Source organism: Molothrus aeneus, chromosome 1 (assembly GCF_037042795.1).
Source record: "Molothrus aeneus isolate 106 chromosome 1, BPBGC_Maene_1.0, whole genome shotgun sequence".
Taxonomy (NCBI): domain Eukaryota; kingdom Metazoa; phylum Chordata; class Aves; order Passeriformes; family Icteridae; genus Molothrus; species Molothrus aeneus.
This window is the reverse complement of record NC_089646.1, coordinates 105,362,220-105,375,206: the sequence shown is the minus strand read 5'-3', so window position 1 is coordinate 105,375,206 and position 12,987 is coordinate 105,362,220. Positions and strand designations below refer to the sequence as shown.

At 38.6% G+C, this 12,987-nt stretch overlaps 1 protein-coding gene across 1 annotated transcript in view; it reads right to left on the bottom strand.

Annotated features, from left to right (window-relative positions):
• GREB1L (GREB1 like retinoic acid receptor coactivator) overlaps positions 1–12,987 on the bottom strand; it is a 131,469-nt gene that overhangs the window by 68,767 nt on the left and 49,715 nt on the right. The window contains exon 3 of the mRNA XM_066562337.1: positions 7,097–7,197. The gene's annotated coding sequence lies outside the window, so the exon portion shown is untranslated. The remainder of the gene's footprint in view (positions 1–7,096; positions 7,198–12,987) is intronic.

Here is a 12,987-nt window from a genome sequence, read left to right as displayed (position 1 = left end):
ATGAAAACTTCATGTAGGTCCTGCACATGGGCTGGGACAATCCCAGGCCTAAATACAGGCTGGATGGGGAATGGATTGAGAGCAGCCCTGAGGAGAAGGACTTGGGGGTGTTGGTTGACAAGAAGAACAACACAACCCAGCCATGTGCACCTGCAGCCCCGAAGGCCAACCACATCCTGCTCTGTCAAAAGCTGTGTGGCCAGCAGGCCAAGGGAGGGGATTCTGCCCCTCTGCTCTGCTCTGCTCTGGTGAGACCCTATCTGCAGTGCTGCATCCAGCTCTGGGGTCTCCATCATACCAAGAATGATGTAAAGCAGGTCCAGAGGAGGGCCATGAATATGATTAGAGGGCTGGAGCACCTCTTCTGTGAGAAGAGGCTGTAAGAGTTGAGGCTGTTCAGCCTGCAGAAGAGAAAGCTCCAGGCCGACCTCCAGTGCCTAGGAGAAAGCTGGAGAGAGACTTCTGACAAAGGCAAGGAGTGACAGAACAAGGGGAAATGGCTTTAAGCTGAAAGAATATAGATTTACAGTAAGTATTAGGAAGAAATCCTTCACTGTGAGGGTGGTGAGGCTCTGGGGTTGGAACTAGATGGTCTTGAAGGTCCCTTCCAACTCAACCCATTCTATGATTCTATGAATTCATTTAGCTACCACTCATAATAACACAGCAGATAAAATTAATATAGTATGTAGGCAATTAACATAATAAAATAAGAACAAATTTGTTCCTCAAATAATGTATTCAAACTCAGTAACTGTTCCCAAAGCCAATACATTTTAATTGAAACTTGGTTATTTTTATATACTTTCCATATATGCGTTTAGTCACTAACAACATATATTCTGTTAATACACAGATCTTATTGTAAGTTATTAGCTAACAACTATGTTTGGTATTTACCAATTAAAACAAACTATTCAGAAACATTAGAGATATAAAATCTATTTAGGTAGTTTACAAAAATCTATGAAGTAAATTATACTCTCAGATGCACCCATTAATTTAAAGCTTTGTTTCTAATTATGATTTAGTGTTCATTTCAAGAGAACACTGTCTAATATTCCACCAATAGAAAAAAAAATCCATAACTGGGAACTCAGTGAATGGTCCTTCTAAATAAACACAAGTCTGTGCTTGTCACCAATTTTAATGCTGGTAATTATCACTAATTGCTGACTTTTATGAATTGTATTTTTTGTTTGGATTTTTGTTTGGATTTTTTTTTCCCAGTTGCTTCTATCCTGAGAAATTGAAAGGCAAGGTCACCAATGTTTCAGAAGAGCCTTGTAATGCCATAAAAAGAAGCAATCACAATAGCATCTCAGCTGGCATTGCTCGTGAAAATGAGAGGAATGATCATCTATTAAGCACTTTAGGACGGGGCACCTGGAAGCTGAGCACTTCGCCTACAATCCCAGGCATACTTCGAATGCCTTATCAACTGAGTTTGTGGACCAACTCTTCAACACAACTGGACTAATAAAGACCCCCATATGAAGCTCATGATATTGAAGTAATTTCCAGCCACTGAGTTTGTTCAGCTTGTTTGTGTTTCATTTTTTTCCTGCAAGTTGTCTCTACACCAGTTGTCCTGATCTGATTTCAGAACTCAGTACTGTTCATCTTCACCTGCCTGGTGCTGCCTTCAGTAGGACTATGGAGTAGGACTGTGCATTATGGCTTAGCATACATTTATGTATTATTTATTTATGTATGTAAATTATTGTAAATGCTCAGGTCACTGGGCTGCAAAATTTAAAGTTTTAAACATCACAGCTTATGCTAATTATTTATTGTAGGCAGAAGGTACCATTTGCGTAGGAACTTATGCTTGACATTTTTAAAGACTGCTCACCAAGATGACACTACTTGATAGGAAACAGCAAAAAAAATCCCTATTAAGATACAGAAAATAGAAGCTAAAATGTAATCCATTTTGACACATCTCAGCATCAGATTGTACAGCATTAAAAAGAAAATCCTTAATAAAGATAATTTCAGATATGTATATCAACAATAAAAGTGGTTTTCCCCATGTTCTTTTCTTTTTTTCTTTTTTTTAAAGTTTTCTCACGTGAAAGCGCTGCTAAATAAGAGAGGAAGAGATATTTTTATTGCCAAGCAATATAAACAAATCGCTATTCATTTCACAGAGACATTAGTGGTTCTGAAAGTTCTCAGTTCCTGAAACACATACAAACTGACACTAATAAAAATAAAACTTTCTGAATAATAGCCATAATGGTAATACAGATTACATTGGCTCTTAAAACTTTCCAAACAAAGATGACCCAATTCTTCACAAATACCCACTTAATACTTTCTTTTTCCACCATATTCATCTTATCTGATCCATGCTCTGGTTTCTGACAGCTGCAACAGGCTAAAAATAAAGCCCTGGAGTAAAACTTTGTTGACTTCAACCTTTCCTTTGCTGCAAGCAAAACTTTTTTTCCCCCATGAAGTTGGCAGAGCTGGAGATGTACCATGGCACTTCTTCAAATATGCAACTTGAAAGTAATTTCAGGGTTAGCAATTAAAAAAAAGAAAAAAGAAAAAGAAAAAGTCTCTGCAGCCAGAACATGTCTCTGACTCTCTACAAAGGGTAACACCCTGCATCCAAGTGATTCACACATGGCATTTCCCCCTTCTCCTTCACTTGTAAAGTGCATAATTCTGCCAAAAGCACCATCAAGTTTTGTTCCTCTCCCTCTTCAGATAGATTATTGAAAGAATCCCTAACACAGATTTCTAGATTTAAAAATAAAATTTAATCAAGAAATAAAGTCAGACTTAAGTAATTAAACTAGCCTTCACTAATGCACTTGGATAGAAGGTTAAGTAAGCTGTTGGTTCCTCACATCCTCCAAAAAAGGGCTGTTTTCCTGTCCAGAGCCCAGTTTGAAAACAGGCAAGCCTGAACAAGAGTTCTCCTCAGTTTTACAAGGGTTAGTCATCGCTAAAAAGGAACAGCAAAGGTGGAAATGAGCCCCTCTTCTTTCGCAGAGGCTTGTGCCAAAATGTCTGTCAAGTTCACTCAGAGCACGTACCTGCACAGCTTTTCCAAAAGTACCATTTTCAAATAAGTCAAAATGATCATGCTTCTGCTCTTTTGGACTCAAAATATGTTTTAGAACAGAACAAGACTTTTCTTATCTGAAACTCCCATGTAGTCACTAGATAGAGAGGCACATCCTACATTTCTGCAGTCATTTTCAGCTCATTTTCAGCAGAGACAAGAAAAGACCAACACAGCAAAGCCAGCTGCTTTCATGGCCATTTTTATGCAGAAAACAATGCTCTGAACAGACAAGAAAACCCTCTCTAGGTCAAAACCAAACAATCAGCTTAAATCCACAAGTAATGTAAATTTAATATCAATCAGACACTTTTTGCAACTTCCCTGCTGGTGGGAAACTGTGTCCAAAGTTTTCATAGATAATTTTAGTGGAAATGAACTTCAAGTGCAGAGTGCTTTGTAGAGTTCTTCCTTGTCCACAACATGTTTGTCACGGCTCAAAGCTGACTCTACTTTCTTCCCTCCCCAGAATACCACAAATTCTTCTGTAAAATAAACAAATTTCTGTCCAGAATCTCCGAAATTACCAGAGGCAACACTGTTTGAGATCAAAGATGCACATCACTGTTGGTCCATCTGCAATACCCCAGATTTTAGTTAGGATGAAATTTTCAAGAAACAGGCAATTAACAGAACAACACTTGAACACCAGATCCAGGGATAGGGCTAAAAAAGAAGAGTTTTGACATTCAAGCTACCTTTTCTAGGTACTTAGGAATCTCAAAAGTTGTTTGTGGGATAAATGTCCACAAATGACATTTATACAACACCATTAGGAAAAAAAACCCCACCTTTATCTTTACTCAAAACAGAAATCCAAAAATTCAAATCACATACTATTAACACTTAATAGGAGAAGGAAATAATTTTCAATTTCTAATGCTTATATTGTTCTGTAATGCAACTCATCAACCACTATGATAAATTTGGGTGGGGGAGGAGGGGCAGCTGTGTCTTACATGAAAAAAAAAAATTGTAATAAAATATTTGACTTGTTGGAGGCATTAGATACACTTCTGTACTTTTCTCCCCAAAATCTTAATGATGTTTACAGGCTGGACTTAATTTACATGCAACATAAGCATGCTAGTACAGGCAATTTTGATTCCCAAAGCTGCTATTATGGTTTAATGAGTCAGCAACACAGAATATTTACAGGTTCTACACATTCTTGATGGCACACACATAAAACTTCCAGTAAATCCTGGCACTCAAGAAACTAATACTCAAAATATTTTTCTGTGACTGTTGCCACAGTGGAATATAAATACTATCCATAAAATTCTCACTGTGAGTGAAAATCTGCTTTAAATTTTTTTTAAAAACCGAAACCCCTGCTAAATAAACAGTTTATAAACACAGAACAATTTTCTCCAGTAGATGAGAAAAAAAAATATAATAACACATCTAAACCTATTTTATGTACTCTGAGTAGTTAAATTCTGAAGTTAGAAACAAAATTAAGCATTACAGCTCCAATATGTACTCTTCTAAGCAGTTTAATTATACAGATATAGCACTTAATTCCACATAGATATATATGTAAAATGTGATAGTCATTGTCTGTAGGGATAAAGCTGAAAATAGTCTCAGACCTCTCACTGAATTCCTACAGCAGAAGCCAGAACAATCTCATTGATAAATAAATCACTTAATCCTTTCTTCATTTGCCATCACCCTATTGCAAAAGCATGAAGCCAAAGCCTGGAAAGTCAAAGCTAAAGCCTGACCTTCCATCTCTATCCTCTCTGGCTGCTCCCTTGTGTACCCCTCAAACACATGCCATCATTTCCTGATGAGTTTAGAAGGGGTTATCAGGAGACTTTCTGGACATGTGTCAGTTTTGTGGCAACCTGAATGCTATACAAACATCTTCTGTGTTTAATAGGTGATTTGTATTTTAGTAGGTTTATCCATTCCCGACTTTATTTGTTTAAAGGTGCCTTAACCTTGACATAAATCAATGTTAGGCATCTGTATGGAGTACTTCTGAAGAGTTTAAAAGTTAAACTCTACAAAGAGCTCTATTTTGCAAGAAGGTTTCTTTCAAAAATAAAGCAAACCAACTTGTCAACTTCTTTGTTCACTTCCCCGCACCTTGAAAATTATGCAGTTTATTTTTTTTTTGCTCTTCTTACAGAGTTCTTCTACAGATCACGATGAAACACCAGGCTGGTCACTATAAAAACACCACCACCACTGGCTCCCAAGTACCTTTTTCTTCCTAATACAACCATGAGTGTTTGTGTAAGACAGCAGGGCCAGCGAGTCAGAGGCTCTGGGTCATGCCTTGCAGCAGCCCCCCCTTCCAAAGGAAAACAAAAAGCACTGAACCTTTTCTGCCACATGCCCAGTCCTTCCCCCACCACCTCTGTGGTGAAGACGGCCATTATTACATTTCCTTTCGGGTTATTTACAAGGTCTTGGCTCTGACATTGATTTCTTATCTGTTTCTATGACAAATGTTAAGTGTTAATAAGCTGTCCTTTTAAAGAAAGATAATGCTAAACAAATTATAGGAATTAATTACCCCAAACGTATTCTTTATTTTTTTGTCCTGAGCATTGAAACAAGAACAGTAAAAATTACTCAAGACCAGAAAAAAACCACACTTTTTTCCTGCCAATTAATAAGTGTTAGCAGATTAAAGGAAGTTACACTTTAAGCCAGGCAGTACCCTGAAAATCTAAAGCAAATTTGTCAGGGAATAAAGAACAACCAGGCAGGCACAGCTCCCTTATGAACAGTTTTTTAAATTATAAGTGAAGAGTTACTTATTACTTTTTCAGATAATTTGTTCATGGTTTAAATTTTAGGAGAAATTGTGAAAGTTTCAGAAATCTTTTCAGTTACAGAACCATTAAAATGATAAACATTTGGGATCCCAAAGTACACTTCTACTCTAACTGTCCTTTCAGACCTGCATTGACTACACTATAATAGCTGCCAACATTTGGTAAGGATTAGCCTTTCATTTAGACAAAAGCAAGCATTCCTTAGCTAAATCAGCACTTTTTGCCATCAGACTCATAAAACCTTTTCACAACACAGATTTTCAAGAGAATCCTTGAGGGTTTTAGGATGCTGCTCCTTTTACTAAGTAACAAAATACACCCCAGGGTGTCTCATTGACCGCACTCAGCTGTCCTTTGACCTCTGCAATTGTTTAGCCTAACTTCAGGGCCACAGAATCTGCCTCCCCCCACCCCCCCATCGAAAAGGCTAATGTTGCTTCCTCCTAGCACCTGGTGAAGCAAAATCCTGGAGGTTCCCCCCTCTTCCAGATTTATGCCACGTTCCAGATGTTGCCAAGCAGAATGTTCCTGCGGGGAGGTTTTGGGAGTCCCCAAGGGCTGTTCAGAACCTGGGCTGTGGCCATGACCCCCTTGCTCTGCCCAGGGCTGCCCTTGCCCCCAGGGATACAACAGGTCATAAAGCAGGAATAGATCTTCAGCCTTCTGGGTACCCTGGCTATTTAAATGCAACAAGAAACTATGTGAGCCCAATACTGTGTACTGAGGCAAGCCTCCCCCCACTCAGAAGTCAGGGAAAAAAAGACCTGTGAGAATCTCAGTTGGAAGCACAAATCTACCCCAATCATTACCAAGATCTGCATTCTTCTTCCCATTTGTTTTAAACCCTTTGAGAGGACAAATAAACAAACAAACATTCACCCTCCAAGTGCATAAAACATATATTTAGCTAGTTGCTTAGGTATTTGCAGAGCCTCTAAGTAAAACAGCAGAAGAAGATTGTTACAGCTTCAAAAGAAGTGTCATTAAATAATGAAGTTGACCTCATTGTGGGTATATAAGAAAAAAATGGCAGCACAAATCAGCCCTCTGTTGAAGGCTTTTTGATTATATGAACTGGATTTCATGATTTTTTTAAGAACTAAAAATAAAATCGTTATTTGAAGTCCACACAGCTCCTAAAATGCAGTCAATGGAAATGAAAGCCGAGATGCTGATCACAAATATACAGGGTATTTTCTATTAGGAAAGGCAAGTACGGTACCTTCTCAGATTCCTTTCAACCTATTTGAAATGCAGTCATGATTAAAGGATGCAGCTAAGAGTTTGTGAAGCCTTGCTGCATTGTTTAAAACTCTTGACCACCTGCAAAATAAAAAGGGAGAAAAAAATCAGTATTATTCATGCCAGCATATAGTTTATAACAAGACAAAAAAACCTTCCTGTGGAAACCTGGTCTAGGGTGAAAAAAGGAGTGCCAGTGACTATAAAAAGCACATTTTTCTTTAGAGGAATACTTGATTGAAAGTGCTTGGTTGCTTCTCTATATTCTACCAGAAGTCCAAACTCAGAATTTGCACATTTTTGGCACTGAAGTTACTATATGACAGATTAGGAATTTATCACATTAATATGACAAAGTTAACTGTTGTAGAACCATTAAAAAATATATGATAATGCAGAAGTAATTATTTTACTATTTATAAAGAAACAAAATAAATGGGTGATCAGTGAGACCCTGGAGATCAATGTTCAAAATTAAATCAGAATTAGATGGTTGCTCTCCTATCTGGGTTTCCATAAAAATATTGAAGGGAAAACATTATTAATAGAAATTGCACTTAATAAAAGAAAATACACCTGAAATATCCCAAGGAATGGTAAAAATGGTGTAGCAAGGAGCAAGCAAAAGAATAACTCCTAAAATACCTAGGGCTGTACAGAACACCAATTAACATCAGGAAAAGATTTAAATTAAGTTGTCATTGAGTGGACTTTGACAAGACTTTCTTAGGCAGACAAACTGGTTTGGTTTCTCAATAGCAACGGACCATATTTTGCCAAAAGATTTAAAGGAGTTTTCCCTGGTGCTTGCAGATGGGATTTTAAGGCTTAAAGCCGGGACTACAGGCACAGGCCCACTTGCAAAACCAGAACTCAGCTGCACACCCCAAATTCAAACTCCAGGCTTTAACGCCCTTAAAGCTTCCTCCCCCTCCTCTCAATTTTAAAAATCAGCCTGTTTAAGAGAGCAGCTGTAACCCTCACCTCTGGCTCAGGGAAGGTTTTGGGCAGGATTGTTGTGTCCTGAAGGAAGGCACTAAACAGCTCTATTGCCAGGGAGCACCGATGCTGCCCCCACGCCCGTGCGCGCCCCCGCCACGCTGGCAGCGGCTCCGGAGCACAGGGACAACAGGGATAACACAGCAGCCCCCGACCAAACTGTAGGGCTCTGCACAGCCTGCAGCCACTGCAGAATGTCAGTAATCCAATTCCAACTGCTCCTGGCTCTGAAATTGCTATTTTTCAGACACGTGCTGAACATTTCACCTGCTAGTAATGACATTTTTGTATTTTCTTCTAATTACACTCAAAGCTAAGACCTTTGGCCCTAGGCCACAGACCTCTATTCAGGCTGCACACATTCTCTTAAAGGCCCTGAGCCTTTGTTGTCACTCTCAGTCTTTCATCTATTATTTATATCCATTGAGAAGAGAGATACTCCACCATTTGTGAAGCTTTAAAGCTTCTAATCATCTTAATTTCTTCGCCTTTCAACCAGTGCTTCCCCTTATGGACCAATGCCAACAGTGTGACAAAATAATTTTTCAAGCCAAGATCCTCCTGGACCCCTCCCAAACCTTGACACACACTGGGCTGTAAGTGCCTTTTGTCCTTTGCTGGCTGCTTTTGCAAACACAGACCTTTGCTCAGCTTGGGGCTGGGGGGTGCAGATCTGCTTGTCAGAGCATTCAAAGGAGTTTTCTTGGGGTTTATGTGGTTTTGCACCACTTTCTCTCTGTAAAAAAGTCTAACTCAATTAGTACAGCTAAATCAGAGATGCTGTAAGGAACCTTATCTCTTTTAAAAATATTAAGTACCTTCTGAAATACCATCAACTATGAATTTTAAGTTTCCATTTTTTTCTTCCAAAAGCTAAACTGCTGATTTTTATACTGTTATGTGCCCACTCAGAAATGACAGATAATCACACAATATTCAAGACATACAAAATACCGTTGACCCTTTTCCTGAATATTGGCAACATTAATTTGTCCTGACCATATAACATAACGTGACAAAAAAAATGTTTTGCATCTTATGTTCAGGTCATCTCCTTCTTATCCTCCCTTATTTGCAAACGAAATAGAAAACAAATCAACAGCATTTTTGCCAAGATGCAGAAGATCTCTTCAGAATTCATCAACCACTCATCTTCATTGCCAAGACCTGTGAGATCTGCTAACGTGACCCACATCTTGGCTCTTTCTTCCACTATGGTCTGGCTTACTTTTGATTTTTAACAGTGCTTCCTTGTTGTCTGTCCCCTCTGAAGACCCCCAACCCCCACGTCTTTTCTTATTTTTACCATTTGCTTCAACCAGCAGTTCACTTGAGACTCATCCATCTTACAATGCCCAAAGTGACAGATGCTCTCAGGAATGACCATACTGTTGAGTGAACAAAAGATAACATCACCTCTAGGAACTCCGGGAGAAATACAACTTCAACCCTGAGACATGGTTATCCTGGCAGAGACAGCACCATAAACCTCTCTCAAGTGAAAAAAACCCCAACCAACAACTGTGGGGAAAAGGAATCTGACACAATTACAAGCCAAAAAGAGTATTCTTTCCATCCTATGCTGTAGTTAGTGGTGTTGATGACCTTTTTATTTTCTTCCCCCCCCCCCCCCCAATACCCCATTGAAGAATTTTGTAGAATTTACTTGTGATAAAATCAAGAGGAGAAGAGAGAATGGAGAAAATTCACACAAATACTGTTTCAGGACCCCTACAGACTTGAATGGAGGAAGAAGGCACTTTGCAACAGCTTCAGCAGAAGGTCACACAAGTCCTTTGGCAAAACACAGACATTACCTTGTTAAAATCTACACATCCTACAGACCAGCTGTTGCTCAGTTAAATTCCACAGGAATTCAGAATCACCATGCAAGCCTGTGCCCTTGAAAAATGCATACTGTAACCAGAGTAAGATTACTTTAATGTCACAGCTGCTTGATGAATCTGTAATCTGTAAGTAAAAACTCCTCAGTGTTTTGACATTTGAGCATGCATCACTTAAAAAAAATTAAATTAGAATGATAGATTTTTCCAGCCAACACCCACATATCCAGCTATAGAGTGATGCCTGTTCCTAAACAAAAATCGGCCCTCTGTGCCTGTAAGACTGAGCTAAAAAGCGCTGATTTAGAACACACTCAAAATTCTCCATACAGTCAGTGGGACAGGACTTGTTGAAGAGTCCTGGGTGGTAGAAAATATTACTTAAAAAAAAGGAAAGGTCATGTTAGCTTCTCCTGGTGACATACGTGCAAAAGTGACACCACAAAAGCTGAGAACTCCTTCTCTGCAGTGAGACACAAAGAATTTCCCTGTCTCTCAGTAAAGCTTTAAATAGCATCTCATGTTCAGTTTCCAAACCCTTCAATTCATGAAATAACCATCATTACAGTACATGAGACTGAGAACATGTGAGCTGTACAAATGTAAAGTTAGAGCTGTAAAATAAAATAGGGGGCCTGATAACCAAACATTTCCTGTCCAGTGTAAAGTCAAGGAAAAATCATAACATGGGCTTCTTAAGATTTGTTGATTGATTGTATTTAGCCATATTTATTAATTTGTGATGAGTTATGATTTTAGGTCCTTATTCTGATGTAGAATGTTTCTGCTGTGCTCTCATAGCAGATCCCATCAAACCACCAGACTGTAAATGCAAAATTAATGTATAAATACACCATTTTTAAAAATAGGCCATTTTCCCATAGTATACCATTCTGTAGTACCATTTTGGACATCCAACACACAGAAATTAAACTAAAAACCACTTTGGTCCTTCCTAAAGAGGATCCCAGCTCTGGGCCTCAGACCACCTTTAGGGCTCCTCTCCCATTCTGAGCCCCTGAGTGATCTGACACCGAAATCTTTGATAAAATCCCCTTCAGTTGGGAAAAACATGAACAGGAAAATCTACAGAAGACCATTACTGGTATATGACTGAAAAAGTTTTGTGCAAGACTCTGCTTTCCACCTCATATCTCAGCAACTGGCAGGGTTCAAGGCATACTGCAACTACCAAGAAGAAAAGAAATTAGAAGATTGACTCTGGGGAATGTACTGGGACATTCTGCTGTGGTATCTGAATTCATTAACTCCACTACACCTTGAGTGTCACCATGTCCAGAACAACTTTCTGAAGCTTCTTCCAACCAAAATAAATCAATGAAGCAAATAATGAAGTCTGCACTTAACATCCTCACAGGGAAAAAAGCTTGAAAATATACAATGCTTTCACCCAAAATACCTGAAGATTAGATATGGATGAAAAAGTAGCAAACTGTATCCTGCCTTAAAAAATCTGCACCCAAATGGGCATCTTAAGCAGTCAGGCCTTACACATTTTATTTCTAAATATTTATCACAGTAGAGGGAAGTGTTTATAATTAATATGCAGTCCATCTTCTGCATGCTGCTGCTTTTAAACAAGACAAAATGTGAGTAAAAGGTCAAAGCTACTAGAAAGGGCCTTGGTAAAAACCTCTGATATTACAACCATTTTGCTGGAAGAGACAAGGTGTAAAATAGATTACTGGAACCAAACTCCATATGGAATAGGGCAGACCAAGGGTAGTGATCCAAACAGCAGTGAACAGTACCAGAACTGCCAGCATTAATGTGTTTGGTAACTCTAGACTGCTTTGGAAATCTCTCATTCCATGAGATTCACATTTTCCAATTGAAGCTGAACATTTTTACATGCATGTATGCAAAATCAGTTCTCATTCAATGCAAGTTTAACATGGAATGACCGAAAAATGGATAATAAACTTACAGGTAACTTCTGTCATTACCATTAAGTTATTGACACTGAAACATGACCTTGAAATGACAGCTTCATTAATGCAAGTTTTACCAGGGAAGGTTTCAAAAAGCCCTGATTAAATTAACTACTTTTAAACACAATAGGATCAATATGTATGCAGAGAATGTACACCCCCATGGCAAGTTCTGCTTGCTTGATTGATCAAAAACAAAACAATCCTGTGGCTTTCCAGATCTCAGCTGGTGCCAGAAATCCACATAGAAAAAAAAATCCATCTAAATGAAACTCTGAAAAGGTTTACCCTTCACCAGTCTATTTGCACTTCAAAAACTCCTTAAGTCCTTCAGCTAAACCCCAGGGTTGAACCATTTCAAAAATGAGAGGGGGATGGCCATGATTTATCTTCTTTCTGTGCTCTGGACAGAGCTGTAAAATCTGCCTGCTGGTGTGCCTGTGTGCTACAGGCTTCTTTTCATGAACCTTGGATACTTACTCCTTTTAGAAACAACTCTGCTCAATTCCTTACTGCCCTTTATTTCCTTCAATCAGACACAAGTACCATTTATAAGGGAAAATTTTGATTTTTGGTCACCAGCATGCAAGCTGATGAAGCTGAATCGGCAAAATGGCCAAGCATCTGAAATTAGCATTTTAAAGGAAAATATAGCAAATCTTATTCATACCTGTAAGGACTGGCTGTTGCCTTAGTGAATTTGTGCTCATGGAACACTTGTTCAGCAATCTCATTTAAGCCTATCCCTTATATTTACTAGTACTAAACACATTTTTTAGCAATAAGCTCAAATAATTTTCTGTTTGTAGATAATCAATGTGTTAGGTCACTCAGGATGCATTTTCCAGGCTTCTTTACTTCAAGGTACATTACCAATAGAAGGAAAATGGAGATTTCATGGGTCACAAACTTCTGCATCAAGAGGACCGTGAGTGCTGCTGTCAGCCCACTAAAACTCAGTCAATACACTCTTGCTTTATTTGTCCACTATCAAAACCACTGCACCCAAATTTCTACAGGGTTGTTTTTTTTTCTGAAGCGAAAATACCAATCCAACCAATAGTGACATTCTTTGA